Genomic DNA, 16,184 nt, shown 5'->3' on the forward strand with positions numbered 1-16,184 from the left:
TGTCAAACACTTCAACCAGAGGCTTATGATCTGACAGAACCACAAAGTTCGTACCCCAAATAAAATGCTTAAATTTTCTTAGCGCCCAGAATATCGCCAAAGACTCCCTTTCAATGACAGAATAATTTTTCTCTGCTTCACATAATGATTTCGAAGCACAGGCAATCAACACTTTCTTTCCATTGTATTCCTGTAGCAGCAATGCTCCCAACCCCTTAGCCCTGGCATCTGTGACCACAAATGTCAATTTCAAAGGTTTAAATGCCTGTACACATGGCGCTTCTTCCAATTCCTTCTTTATTCCCAGGAATTCTTTCTCACACAAAACATCCCAGCTAAATAAACTCTCTTCCTTTATTGAGCAAACTCCTCATATTTACTGATTTTTCTGCCAAATTCTTTACATACCTTCCATAGTACTCAACCATTCCAAGGAAAGAACTCACCTCTTCTTTGGTCTGGGGAGATACCAAATTCTTAATAGTGTTAACAAGCTCTGGTTTGGGTCTAACTCCTTCACCAGAAATCAAATGCTCCAAATATTCAACTTCAGTCACACCAAAACGACACTTCTTCCTCTTGAGTGTGAGACCAGCCCGACTTAAACATTTCAACACCTTATTCACCCTATCCATATGTTCTTCCACTGTGTTCCCAAAAATCAGTAGGTCATCTTGATAACATTTCACACCCTTCATCCCCATCAACACTTTGCTCATTATGTGTTGAAAAACCGACGCAGCTGACACCAGCCCAAAAGGCATTCTTTGAAACTTAAACGCCCCAAATGGTGTAATAAAGGCCGTAGGTTCTTGCGAGCTTTCTTCCAATTCCACCTGGTGGTAGGCAGACGCTAAATCCAGAGTGTAGAAATATCTCGCTCCACCTATCACAGAGACTATCTCTTCTATGTTAGGAAGAGGAAACTTGTCTACTACAATCTCCTTATTCAATGCTCTCAGATCCACACACAACCTGATGTCACATCACCCTTTCTTGCCACCACAATGGGGGCCAACCACTCTGCAGCCTCCACCTCCTCAATCACCCCTAATGACTCAACTCTCTTCAGCTCCTTCTCCACTGACTCCTACAACACTAATGGAATTCTCCTCACTTTTGCCACCACCAGCAATGCATTTTTCTTTATTCTAATTCTGTGTTTGTAACCTTTGAGACAACTTAAACCATCAGAGAATACTTCTGGAAATGTTCTTACAAGATCACATTACCAAATTCCTACTTTCTGTACTTGAACTTGTGGCTGTGTATTTGGGTTAAGAACTACACCTAACAATTTCTGATGTGTCCACCCCAACAAATCATCTCCTTTACTTGAGACATACATTTTCCCTACAACATGTCTTCCTTTCAACTCCAAATGTCCTTCAAAATAACCTAACATCTTAATAGGTTGTCCACCATACCCATCTGGACATCCATTTTTTAAATTTTCCCTTCACCTTACCAACAGCCTCAAAACTGCATTCTGAAATGATCGTCAAATGTGAGCACAAATCAAATCGCATCAACAACTTGACCCCATCCACCAGTACAATTCACTGGGATGACCACTACTGGACATTTGCATGTCTACCTGAAAAACAATTTCTTGTGACACTTCCTTCACCTCCTTTATTATGTTACTATGATTGTTCTTCCTTCTATTGCGACAGCACTTGTAAAAATGGCCCTTCTTTCCACAACCATTGCAGAAAGCATTCAAAGCCGGACATATACTTGCATTTGCCTTATGTCCACTATTTCCACACCTGAAACACTCTCCTTTAAATTTTACTTGCTCCTCTTTCTTTCTCCCACTCACTGCTTCCTTGGATTTCACCTCACATATTACCTCATCAATCTTCTTATTTTCAGCCAACTCTTTATTTTTTACAACACTCAACTCTGTGACACATTTCAACATATGTTCAACCCTTTTCGCAACAATAATAACTTCCTCCAATGGTGGCTCATCCTTCAACCACAACTCTTCTCTAATCTTGTCACTGCTACCCTTCAATACAAACTGATCTCGAATTCTCTCATCCACCAAACTCCCAAACTTGCAGGAATCTGCTAACTTCCATAAACTTGTTATATGCTCCTCAACCGACTCATCTTTACCCTGTTCTCTTTTCCCAAAATAATATCTCTCCATTATCGTACTCACTCTTGGCAGATAGTGTTTGTCCAACTTTAGAATACATATTTCAAAGTCATTCAAATTCCTTCCCTCCTCACTTCCTAAATCTCGTAAATTTTCCAACACTTCCTGTCCTTCCCCACCTAGACAATGCATTAATAGAGCATGTTTCCTCTCCACACTTAACGTAGGTCCACACACTTGCATAATGCATAAACATATTTTTCCATTTAGCCCAGAGAATAACAGGTTCTCCTGGACTACTCAGAAAGAATGGTGGGGGAGCACATTCTGCATTTTCACTCAAATTACACACCCCCTTTTCCTTGCGTAATCTATGAATACAGTTTCCATCCACACCCTAATGACACAGAAAACAATAAAAAAAACACCAAACAAAATAATAAAAATAATATCCAAAAGAATTGCACTTATAACAAAACCCAATAAATAGAACAAACCAAATGGAATTGTTTCTAAAAGTCTATGAACATCAGTTTATAATTTCTAGTCTCTACACAACAGTAGGTAAAGGTGTGCCTGTCACCGTTTTCTTTAGGTTGTAAACCTCAAGTATCCACACAACAACAGGCAATTGGTGTGCCTATCACCGTGTTTTCTATATGAAGCAAAGAAAACTCCTTCCTTCTGCGTGCTCCTCTCCTTTAAACAATCCATCCCTCTAAGGCTGCCTACCTTTGAGTTTACATTCTCATTTAAAGGCTTTTCGTTCCTTTAAGACAGACCGTGCCTTTAAGAGTGCTCCTTTAAGACAGCCGCCCCTTTAAGGCTGTCTGCCATTAAGGGCATGATTACAAATTTGGAGGAAGGTGGTAATCCGTCCCAAATGTGACGGATATACCACCAGCCGTATTACGAGTCCATTTTATCCTATGGAACTCGTAATATGGCTGGTGGTATATCCATCACATTTGGGACGGATTAACACCTCCCCCAAAGTTGTAATCAGGCCCTAAGTGTGCCTGCCCCTTTAAGGCTTTCTGCTCTTTCCTGTTAGTGTAGCAATCTCAGTTCACCTTTAAATCTGGAAACCTAATCAGCCACAATATTCGGCTCGTCTTGTTACCTGCCCAGTATGTATGGTTTCCATTCTGCTGCTCCGTCAGTGATCGGCACTGCGATCATACACGAGAAGATTCCTCAACGGACGACTAACTTGAAGGAAAACGATGTGTCTCACGAAAACGCTGTGCCATGTTGAGGCGCTTTCTCCTCACGCATCCTCATCTCCAGTGTAAAGGAGGTGAACACCGTCATATAGAGAATGGTTGTCTTTCCATTGTTTGCAATCTTAAAATCCCAACCCAAGAAGGCCTTTACTTTTTTCTTTTGATATCATTACTGTAAAGGAGGTGAACACCGTTATGTAGATAAAAAAACATAAGTATTTATTGTACTGTTAAGCGCCCCAAGCATCGGCTACAGCATCCGCCATCAACCGTCGCACACTCCCTCGCACCCGCTGCCTCGATTCTCACGTCACAGTAGTTGATTTGACCCCCGAATCGAATCCACTCCAGAGAACACCACAGTTACCTTCCCTAAGCATATATAAGCAGGCCAGAACACATTTATTCCCTGATTTCAGCCATGTTCATGACCCACTAGCTATTCATTTTTGTACCTGAATTTTGCTTTTCAGATTTTCTGTAGGATCTGGCCTTTTGGAAGACTTAAGCTGAGCTCTTTCTCAAGCCTGATTCAGGGTGGTTTTGGTGTTTTGCTTTTAAACTTTAATCTTTCCTCTCAATTACAAACAAGGACCATCAAGATTGCAGAGGAAGTGTTTGCCCTTTTGACTTTATCCTCCCAAATAGGACCTTCTTAATACAATACTTGACACTTTTTATGTGTGTATTAAATTGAAGGGTGGCAATGTGGCTCCCGGGTGGAATCACTCTTTCTTCAGGGATATCAAGAAGGAAACAGACAGACCTTTATTGTGTCCATTCCTTGACAAACTGAAATGCTAAAGACTTCCTTGGCCAGTGTGATGGACCCTGTTCACATCTTGGCTCAATATTTACAACAGCTTTCTGTGCAGTATTCAGCTTTAAAACAGACCGCAAACCCAAAAGCCAAGTAGATTCTTCGTCTCAAGAAGAACTGTGGAAATTGTGCAGCCAGAGATTAGTTAACAGAGAATGAGGAAGAATGATAACGGAAAGCTATATTGTGTTTATATGTTGGTGATTCTGGACGCAGGATGTTTGCCTCTCCAGGTCACCCTCAGAGGAAATTAATACAACTCCAGCCTCTCAGAAAGAGAAAGAAGCAGGTGTACAATGGTGTACTTATATAGAATATTCAGTGTGTGGCTCTGACAATTAATTCTTTCATATGAACTACATATGGACTTTGACTGGGCCCTTAAAATAATATTAGTATCCCTGAAAAAATGAAAGATGTCCCTGAGGTGGCCCATTAGCTTCAAGACCAGTAAAGGAGACTTCATTATTTTTACAGGTCTCTTTTGGAAATCATTCATAAGCCCTATCTTTTGTTATTATAGCCTTTGCTGATCATGCTGTGATGTTTGGATTCCTTTGCTAAAAAGGAACAATCTTGTTATCTTCACAGTTATGCTATGATCATTGTATCATTGTAGTGCATCTGATGGTTACTGGTCACCTACTGAAAAAACAAATGTTTGTACTACAATTTCAAATGTAATTGTGGCTAATCTTTCATGTGTGCCTCCTCAGTAGCATGCATATGTTACTTTTGCTAATCTCCAAGACTGCCCCCATTTCTTCTCCTATGACTGTGCCATATCAATTGAACCCGCTGCACAATTAGACACATTTATTTCCTGTCAGCTAATGAGAATGAGCAAGATAATATTAAGGCCTACTCACAAGAGAAAGACCGTAGGCCCAATCTTGATTATAGAGAATTCAATCAAATTACAATCAATGATTCATATCATATTCCCTTTCTTAAAGTCGCTTCTAAATCAGTACAAGGAGCTCAAATATGCAGTAAACTTGATTTGTGAGGTGCTTATCAATGTTTCTCTGTAAAAGGAGGTAGCAAGTACGAAACAGCTTTCTGTACCCTGTTCACGCATTTTGAATGTAGGGTAATGCCATTTGGGTTATACAGTGCTCCTGATATTTTTTCAGTGATTCACAGATTCAGTTTTCACTGATGTTGTCAATGCTTCAACAACACCAGTTGACCTATACCAGAAAAATTTGAATTTGAAAAGGAGAGGATTGGGAATCTTGGATTCAGATTAAATGAGTCTGGTTTGTCGATGGATCCAAACAAGGCAAAAGCTATTCTGAAATAGATTACCTCTTTCAGTAGTAAAGAAACACAACATTTACTTGGTTTTTCAGATTTTTATCATCAACACATTAAATGTTATAGATTTGACTAATGATATTACCCAAGTTCTGAAGGAAGAAAATCTCTCTGTTTTGATTGAAATGCCCAAGCAGTGAGGGCTTGCGGTGTGCTCAAGAGATTGTTTATTCAAGCTCCAATTTTGTGTCATCCTGCTATGTCTATTAAGGTTGTTATTGAGCCTAATATTTAAGAAAGCGCTGTGGAACATGTGTTATTGCATCTACAGGAAAGTGATAGACAAGAACATCCTTTTTTCTGTTTATCCTACATCTTGTCAGAGATCAAAAGGAATTATGAGTCCTCAAAAGAAAATTATAAGCCATAAACATGACTTGCACTGTAGGGAGACATTAATTGATGGCAATAAAGAACCTTTTGAACTTTAACTGCTCATGAGAATTTACAATGTCTGTGATACCTGCAATGTGGGAATAGTTGCTGGGTCAGATGTGCATTTTACTTTTTTCAGTATGGTTTTGTGATAAACTAGATCAAAGATCAAACTAGATCAACTAGATTCCTAGATCGAAGAATTAATTGGCTGATAATTTATTATATTGTTATCAAGAGTCTTTACTTACCTTTGGTCCATTCCTAATACCTCCTCAATGTGTGATTGGAATTGTTTAGTCTTTCTTGGAAATGGTTAAGAATGCTCACTGTAGGAAGGTAGCCTCTTTCTAGCCTTGTTACCCCCACCTTCGGCCTGTTTGTGAGTATATGTCAGGGTGTTTTAATGTCTCACTGGGATCCTGCTAGCCAGGGCCCAGTGTTCATAGTGAAAACCCTATGTTGTCAGTGTGTTTGATATGTGTCACTGGGATCCTGCTAGCCAGGACCCCAGTCCTCATAAGTTTGTGGCCTGTATGTGTTCCCTGTGTGGTGCCTAACTGTATCACTGAGGCTCTGCTAACCAGAACCTCAGTGTTTATGCTCTCTCTGCTTTTAAAATTGTCACTGCAGTCTATTGACTAATTTTACCAATTCTCATTGGCACTCTGGAACACCCTTATAATTCCCTTGTATATGGTACCTAGGTACCCAGGGTATTGGGGTTCCAGGAGATCCCTATGGGCTGCAGCATTTCTTTTGCCACCCACAGGGAGCTCAGACAATTCTTACACAGGACTGCCACTGCAGCCTGAGTAAAATAACATCCACATTATTTCACAGCCATTTTACACTGCACTTAAGTAACTTATAAGTCACCTATATGTCTAACCCTCACTTGGTGAAGGTTAGGTGCAAAGTTACTTAGTGTGTGGGCACCCTGGCACTAGCCAAGGTGCCCCCACATTGTTCAGGGCAAATTCCCCGGACTTTGTGAGTGCGGGGACACCATTACATGCGTGCACTACATAGAGGTCACTACCTATATCTAGCGTCACAATGGTAACTCCGAACATGGCCATGTAACATGTCTAGGATCATGGAATTGTCCCTCCAATACCATTCTGGCATTGGGGGGGACAATTCCATGCATCCCCGGGTCTCCAGCACAGAGCCTGGGTAGTGCCAAACTTACTTTCCGGGGTCTCCACTGCAGCTACTGCTGCTGCCAACCCCTCAGGCAGGTTTCTGCCCCCCTGGGCAGCCTGGTCCCAGGAAGGCAGAACAAAGGATTTCCTCTGAGAGAGGGTGTTATACCAGTCTACACCGGTTCAGGGATCCCCCCAGCCCTGCTCTGGCGTGAAACTGGACAAATTAAAGGGGAGTGACCACTCCCCTGACCAGCAACTCCCAGGGGAGGTGCCCAGAGCTCCTCCAGTGTGTCCCAGACCTCTGCCATCTTAGATGCAGAGGTGTGAGGGCACAATGGACAGCTCTGAGTGGCCAGTGCCAGCAGGTGACGTCAGAGACCCCTCCTGATAGGTGCTTACCTTTCTCAGTAGCCAATCCTCCTCTGTGGGCTATTTAGGGTCTCTCCTGTGGGCATCTCACCAGATAACGAATGCAAGAGCTCACCAGAGTTCCTCTGCACTTCCCTCTTTGACTTCTGCCAAGGATCGACCGCTGACTGCTCCAGGACGCCTGCATAACCGCAACAAAGTAGCAAGAAGACTACCAGCAACATTGTAGCGCCTCATCCTGCCGGCTTTCTTGACTGTTTCCTGGTGGTGCATGCTCTGAGGGCTGTCTGCCTTCACCTTGCACTGGAAGCCAAGAAGAAATCTCCCGTGGGTCGACTGAATCTTCCCCCTGCCAACGCAGGCACCAAACTTCTGCATCACCAGTCCTCTGGGTGCCCTCTCATCCTGACGAGCGTGGTCCCTGGAACACAGAAGCTGAGCCCAAGTGTCTCCCACAGTCCGGTGGCCCTTCTGTCCAAATTTGGTGGAGGTAAGTCCTTGCCTCCCCACGCCAGACAGTAATCCTGTGTACTATGTGAACTGCAGCTGCTCGGGCTTCTGTGCACTCTTACAAGACTTCCTTCATGCACAGCCTAGCCCAGGTCCCCAGCACTCCGTCTTGCATTGCCCAACTCACTGAGTTGGACTCCGACGTTGTGGGACCCTCCTTTGTGACTCTGAGTCGACCGCTGTCCTCAGATCTTCTAAGTGCCTGTTCAGGTACTTCTGCAGGTGTTGCCTGCTTCTGAGGGGGCTCTCTGAGTTGCTGAGTGCCCCCTCTGTCTCCTCCTCCAAGGGGCGGTCTCCTGGTCCTTCCTGGGCCCTAGCAGCACCCAAAATCCTCAACCGCAACTCTTGCAGCTAGCAAGGCTTGTTTGCAGTATTTCCGCGTGGAAACAACTCTGCATCCTCCAGCACGCCATGGGACATCTTCTGACCAAAGGAGAAGTTCCTAGCACTTCCGTTGTTGCAGAATCTTCAGCTTCTTCCACCAGGAGGCAGCCCTTTTGCACCTTCATCAGGGGTTTATTGGGCTCCTGCCCCCCTGGACACTAGCGTGACTCTGGTCCCCTTCCTTTACAGGTCCTCAGGCCCAGGAATCCGTCTTCAGTGTTTTGAAGTCAGTTGTTGTCCCTGCAGAATCCCCTATCTCGACTTTACTGTCTTTCTGGGGTAGTAGGGTAACTTTACTCCTACTTTTCAGGGTCTTGGGGTGGGGTATCTTGGACACCCTTAGTGTTTCCTTACACTCCCAGTGACCCTCTACACACTACACTAGGCCTGGGGTCCATTCGTGGTTCGCATTCCACTTCTGGAGCATATGGTTTGTGTTGCCCCTAGGCCTATTTCTCCCTATTGCATTCTATTGTGATTCTACATTGTTTGCACTACTTTTCTAACTGTTACTTACCTGATTTTGGTTTGTGTGCATATAATTTGTGTATATTACTTACCTCCTAAGGGAGTATATCCTCTGAGATACTTTTGACATATTGTCACTAAAATAAAGTACCTTTATTTTTAGTACCCCTTCGTATTGTGTTTTCTTATGATATAGTGCTATATGATATAAGTGGTATAGTGGGAGCTTTGCATGTCTCCTAGTTCAACCTAAGCTGCTCTTCTATAGCTACCTCTATCAGCCTAATCTGCTAGAACACCTCTATTCTACTAATAAGGGATAACTGGACCTGGCATAAGGTGTAAGTACCACAAGGTACCCACTATAAGGCAGGCCAGCCTCCTACACTCACAAATAAATTGATTCTAAGGAATTGGGGGAGCTTTAAATGAAGACCCATTGACATGAGTTAATAAACTGTTTTCAATCACTAAGTTACCCTACTAAGGAATTACAAATGTATGTAATACAAATGTGTCATTATTCAGCTGTCTCAGGCCACGGAGAAGTTAATAACAATTTAGATCTTGTTATTTGATCTTTTTGGTGGCTTACAGTGGATTATGATGTTCAAGCATATGTTAGTTCATCTCCCATTCGTGCTCAAAATAAAAAGTTACATTCTAAGCCTTTTCAGCATTTGCAACATTTACCACTGAATCCAGAACCATGGACTACAATTTTAACTGATTTTATTATAGATCTTTCAACTTCAAAAGGTGTTTCAGTTATATGCTTACAGCTGATGCTTTTTTCAAGATGACTTATTTTTCTCCTTTGCCTAAGCTACCTACAACTGAGAAATGTCTCAATGTTTTTGTACTGTAAGAAATGGCATATTGTACACAAAGTCTTTCCTGCTTTTGGAACAGGCTCCGTCTGGTTATCATCCTCAGTCTAATGGGAGACAAAACAAACTAATAAAGTTTAAAACAATATTGATGATGCAGCGCTAATGGTATCTCAGAGGATCAGGCATCCTATTTGCCAGTGGCTGAATTTTCTTTCACTAATGCTGCTCACAGCTCTAACAAGGTGTCACAATTTTTGTGCTTGCAAGGCTTTCATCAAAGTGTGTTTCCTTCTTCACCTCGTGTCAATCCTTAGGTTCCACCTAACAATTGATTACATAAATCATTTACAGGCACATGTTAAGATGAAGAAACCTCAGATAAGTCAAGGGCATCATCTTCCTTGTGTGTTCCGGTGTTAAGATATGGCCACCAATTTGATTTATTCCTGTCCACTTAGTGGCAGTTAAGATTCAATCACAATATTTTGGCCCATTTGTCATCACTAATCAGATAAATCCTGTAGCTTTTCTTTTGAATATAGGTCATTCTGTTTTCATACTTTGTAATTGAAGTGATATATTGCTAATCCATATCATTGCCTACCCTCAGCACAACTTTCTCTTGTGGTGCAAGGCCATCCTCAGTTTGAAGTTTAAGAAATCTGTGATTCTCAAATTTTTGAGGACAGCTTCAACTTTTGATACTTTGGAAAAGCTATCCTTCAAGTTAACTCTCGAAAGATGCTTCTTTTGTTCACAATGCTTTACAGGTTTGTGATTTTTCCCAGAAACATCCTGATTAGCTTAGTGCTTCAGGACGGGGCATACTGTTCTGTGATCAGGATCCTGGTTAGGACACAGGGTGTGTTCAATGGCCTCCTGTTGTAACAGATGAAGACAGCTTGTCTCTGATGCTAGCACTCGACACGTTACCAACGTCAGTAACTTTACGGTCACATCACTTTGTAAGCCATGTGGAGCTCTGAGTGCAGACAATGCACATTAAGGCGCAGAAGCATGAGAAGTGCTAAATTTGGTCCTTTTTCTTCACAAACCATTATTCAGAAATGTCATTTTCCTGGAAGAGTAGGTGGACTTTGCCTTATATCTACACCTATCCATGATGGTTCGCTAGCCAGTGTTTGCTCTCTGAAAATCTTTCTGTATTACAATTTCCTGTCTGATGCATATATACCCACACTTGAGCTGGAAAGGGATGTATCACAGTACATTTGTTCCATGATTTTTCTCTGCATTCATTGCCCATTTGCTATTTGTTTTTGTCCCTGTTTTTGCCATTTTCCATCAGGTATTTCTGGTGGTGTTGGTCTTCAGGAAGACTTATGCAGGGCTCTCTCTAAATCCTGACTCAGGGTACTTTTTGTGCCTTGTTTATTACCCATAACGTTTCTTACTTTGAGAGCAGCAGGGGTAGTGTGTACCTTTACCTTTTTGTTTTATACAATATACACAGTTCCAGTACATTTCCCATCTTGAGTTGGGGGCAGGAGTTAACAAGCACAGCTTAATATGTTTCCATCAAATGCAGTTACAGGAGTGATTTTCCTAAGTGGCAACCCTTGTTTCAGCACTATACACGCCGAGCCTCATTTTGATTAGAGGTGTGCAAAAATGGTGTCGTTTCTTATTGCATAATTATGCAAAATGTTCCAGTACAATTACTAATAATTACTTGAAATGAAAAGCTAGTTTAGTTATAAATATCTGAGCACAAAATGCATTTTTGCATTAATTTTTGACTTGAGAATGCATTTCGATCTAAAAAAAAGGTTAAAAAAACAAAGCACCGTGAGAAGCAGCAGGGTGAGTTCTGTTTTTTCCCATGAAGTTGTGGTAAATTGTTACCTCAAATGGCATGTTCAAGGTAAATGTTTACTGCTAATGGTGTGTAACTATGCAAAGTGGCATAACAGCATAATTTTGGGGATTTAGAGGAGTAGGTGTCACAGTGCCCTTTCCTCTGGATCTGCACGCTGCTGAGCAAAAGGCCCACCCCCGGCATCACCAACTCAGAAAACTATTATAGCACAGAGTTATGATGAAGCCAGGTGGGGGGAAGGGACTTATGGTAGGGAACTGCAGGGAGAGAGATCTGAAAAGAAGAGGTTAGAACAAATATGCATATACTCATTCATAGCAGTATAACTCATCAATAGACTCTTGAATAAAGGCATCTTCGAGATATCAGATTGAGGCCCTTTGTGAATTGGGCGTAGCCCTTTCTTTCAATCATGGAACAAGAACAAACTGAAACCTCTGAACCTAGAGATGGCAAGAGCTTTGGACTATGGACATACTCTGAATATCAATCATGTAACAACTATGCATTCGTAAACATAAATGTTTGATCTCAGTCTAGAAATTCTCAAAGACTTAAAAATGTCTCTCACATATTATGCTTCCCAAAAAAACAATGAAACTATAATTTGCTTATCTCCGAAATGTTTTCACATTTACTACCTAGGCCTGAAAGTTTTACTCATTGAACTTGAAGCGCTTTGTTCGTTGGGCAGAAGCGCCTTGCTTGTTGTTCATGAAGCGCTTTGATCATCATACATGAAGCGCTTTATTCTATATGCCAGAAAGCGCTTTTACTTGCTTTGTCTGAAGCGCTACGCTCGTTATTCTAAGGGGCGCTTTACTCATGTGGCCTGAAGTTTTTCGATTCTCGTGTCAAGACCGCTTTACTCATGTGACCTGAAACGCTTTGATTGTCGTGCCAAGGGTGTTTTACTCATGTGACATGAAAAGCTTTGATTGCCGTGCCAAGGGCGCTTTACTCATGTGGACTGAAGCGCTTTGATTGCCGTGCTAAGGGCGCTTTACTCATGTGGACTGAAGCACTTTGATTGCCGTGCCAAGGGCATTTTACTCATGTGACCTGACTTGATTGTCGTGCCAAGGGCGTTTTACTCATGTGACATGAAAAGCTTTGATTGCCGTGCCAAGGGCGCTTTACTCATGTGGACTGAAGTGCTTTGATTGCCGTGCCAAGGGCGCTTTACTCATGTGGACTGAAGCGCTTTGATTGCCGTGCCACGGGCGTTTTACTCATGTGGACTGAAGCGCTTTGATTGCCGTACCAACGGCGCTTTACTCATGTGAACTGCAGCGCTTTGATTGCCGTGCCAAGGGCGCTTTACTCATGTAGACTGAAGCGCTTTGATTGCCGTGCCAAAGGCGCTTTACTCATGTGGACTGAAGCGCTTTGATTGCCGTGCCAAGGGCGCTTTACAACTGTGGCCTGAAGTGCTTTGCTCGTTGTGCTAAGGGGCGCTTTACTCATGTGATCCGAAGCAATTTGATCGTCGCGCCAAGGCCGCTTTACTCTTTGAACTGAAAATGCTTTGCTCGTTGTGCTAAGGGGTGCTTTACTTTCGGAAGTAACAACTCCCTTCAAGATTGAGCTCATCAAGACCTTACCGCTGCGAGTATGACCTACTCGTATCTGAATTCCCCATGGAAACAAGGACACTCCGATTTACTGTCAATCTGCCATACAGGAAATCTGCTCTTCTTCAGAGGAACCCCCAAGAGGTCTGACTGCATCGAAGTCTTCAAAATAGTGAGCAATGTGCTTGGGTGTGGCTGGGCTTTATAGGCCTGCCACACCCCAAGATGGCCGCTGCCTCTAGAAACCTGGGAATTGTAGTTTATTCCTAAAATAGCACTGATAAGTGCATCTTGTCCACCAATGTCCTGACCCTACAGCTACATGAGCTTTACCACAGGGCAGGCGTCGCTGATGACCACTTTTGGAACAAGAGGGGATGACAAGTGGTGCGCATGAAGCACCACAAATACACACAGTGGAGTTTCAGGCGGGACCTGGACCTGCGCACAGCTTTATTCCTGACAGTAGAAATGAAAGTTTGACTTAGTGATCCTGCAGCTGAATCATGAATGTGTCCTACTTTTGTGTGCAGGCTCAGAATGATTCTTTACACTTGTTTTTTCTGAAATTACACAATATGCAGAAAATAGTAGGAAAAGCATTTCAGTGATTCCCTCTGCATGTTTCTTAGGTGTACTTTCTACAGCTCATACTCTAACTCTCACAGTTTAATGAGTTAATGCATGTACTAAAAGCATCAAAATTATAGAAAAACTGGCATACAAACCACTTCTGAGTCTGTGCATGGATACTATTCATGATATGCCCCCTATTCCTTCTGTGTAAAGGGATATCGCTTAAACAGGCATGCTTTTCAGGCCATCATGAAGCAAACCGAGAAAAACTAGTTGCTGCGTGACATTTTTTATGGGAAGATCTTGCTTCTGGAGGCATGCATATGCACACTGATATGTGTTGTCCCAATCCTGATACCAGCGCTTTGAGAATACCAAACTCGCTAATTCTGTTGTTGAAGGAAGATAACATTGTGAAGGTGCTGCTTGCCCTGGACTTACACACTGTTCAGAGTTCAGCCGCAAACCTGCTAGCCACTATATAGCAAAACATAGTGAACAGTAAATTAAAGTCACATGATATGACCTAAGCTTCAAAAACAGGAGTGACCTTGTGGAAGGTTACAAAGGCATATTAATTGACTTACTGTGGCCACAGTGGGTCATAATGGGAGTGTGTATTACAGAAAAAAGCTGAAAGGTAGGGGGTGCAATAAACTGGTTGATAACACAGGGCACCCATAGCTATAAAAGTGCAGACAAATCTGTTTTTTCCTGGTTCTATTGAGAAGCAAATACTTCTTTCTGTGGTGTGTTATCAATTATAATAGGTTTTAACCAAAATACGGAAGTCTTAATCATACACAAAATACAATTCATTCAAATTGCTGCCACAAGACTTCTTCTCTGCCTTCACCCAGGAGAGCACATGACCAGTCCTGCAGTCACTCAGTTAGTTACTTATATCGAGGAGAGCAATGTTCAAGGTACTCTGCATTGTCCACACTGTCCCCAAAGAAAAGGACTGCTATACATTCACTTTAAATTCATGAGGATGAACAAAAAAAGGACACTGCCCTCCAGGCTTGCCCTATTTATCATCATACCACATTAACAGAAGAAATCCATAGGAGTTACTGCTTTCTCAGTACAAGCCCCACACTCTGGAATTCACCACCAGCCAGCATTTGAAACAGCCAGGAGCACATGAATTTCAGAAGGAAGTTGAAAACATGGCTATTTCCAACAGAACTACACACACCATATCCCAACGGCAGAACCCGGAAGGACAGTTGCAATTTTAAGCTCAGTCTTCTGCTTACAACCCACACAATAGAAGCAATCCAACAAGCAAACCACTTTAGATATGCAGCTGAGCTATGAAGGGCTGACCTGTGGTTCGCCCTTGTATTATAGTTATTTACCTTTATATATAACATTCCAGGCCCACTCTAATCCTAACACCATGACACCCAGCGGTTGGCAACCAGCTGTAACTTACACCTCTTACATTCACATAAAAAATATATATTGCAGGGTTGTCCAACACCAGTGTTGTACAGCCATTAAATCAGCCATCACCAAATGAACAGGTATGGTATAACTGATGATATCTGGCACACATTTCTAGTCCATCAGAGCAATTTAATCTAGTCCACCAGTGCACATGCAAAATATCTATGCCCTGTTACTGCCTATTTACATCTCAGAATGACACTCAGATATGGGATTATAGTAACAATGCCTCTCCCAGCAGATATCTCCACTTTTCTCTCCCTCGTTTCACAAAGGTCATCAGAATGTGACAGTTTATGTCTTAAGTTGATCAAAGTGCTAGAAGTAACACTGGCATGCAAATTTAAATGTGAACTTGCTTGTATTTCATCTTAGGTGGTATTTGAATTAAATCACATGTTAGAGGGATAAAATTGATGTTATAATGTAATTTAGACTCTCAACTAATAGTGCATATAGAAACAATATTGAATTTCCAATGATTAATTAATTAAAAAGGTGCGCAAAAATGAGAAAACTGCACTTCTCTGTTTTACCAAATGAAAAGAGTTAATAAAGCCTTCCAGGCGAAATAAATGTATTATTCATATTAATGTTGAATGTATATGTTTGCATATTAGATGTTCGACTAAAACATTTATTAAATGCATCTTCATAATTTTCTTGTGTTAGCATGAGTGAGGCCTGTTGAAGCCTATAATTTGTGACTGTGCTAGAAATGCTGATTAATTTCCTAATGTGAACTTTCATTCAGGTTATGTTCTTGTGAGAAGCTTTGCTAGTAGTTAATAGGCTCTATTGCTTAACCATAGAGAGAATGTAACATTGTATAATTGACGGAAAAACATTGTGGACCAGGACTGACACTGTATACAATTGTTACAAATTTGTGTGGAGTCATACAGATGGAAGATGTTCTCATGGTAGATATGGGAAAGTGTTGGACTGTTTCAACTTGGAGTTATGTGATCGATTTCTATTGGATGATGCCCCTTCACTGTGATATGGACTGATACCTTTGACGAATCAGAATGCTCTGGGAATTCTAAAATATTGATGGACATTTGAACTTTGAGCAGTCCCCTGCAGATCCTAGCAGACTGCACAGAACTCCAGATGCTTGAGGATGCCTTGATTCATCCACCTCAATGAGCATTGATTCCTGCGGGGGAC

The sequence above is a fragment of the Pleurodeles waltl genome, chromosome 8 (genome assembly GCF_031143425.1).
Source record: "Pleurodeles waltl isolate 20211129_DDA chromosome 8, aPleWal1.hap1.20221129, whole genome shotgun sequence".
NCBI classification, from domain to species: domain Eukaryota; kingdom Metazoa; phylum Chordata; class Amphibia; order Caudata; family Salamandridae; genus Pleurodeles; species Pleurodeles waltl.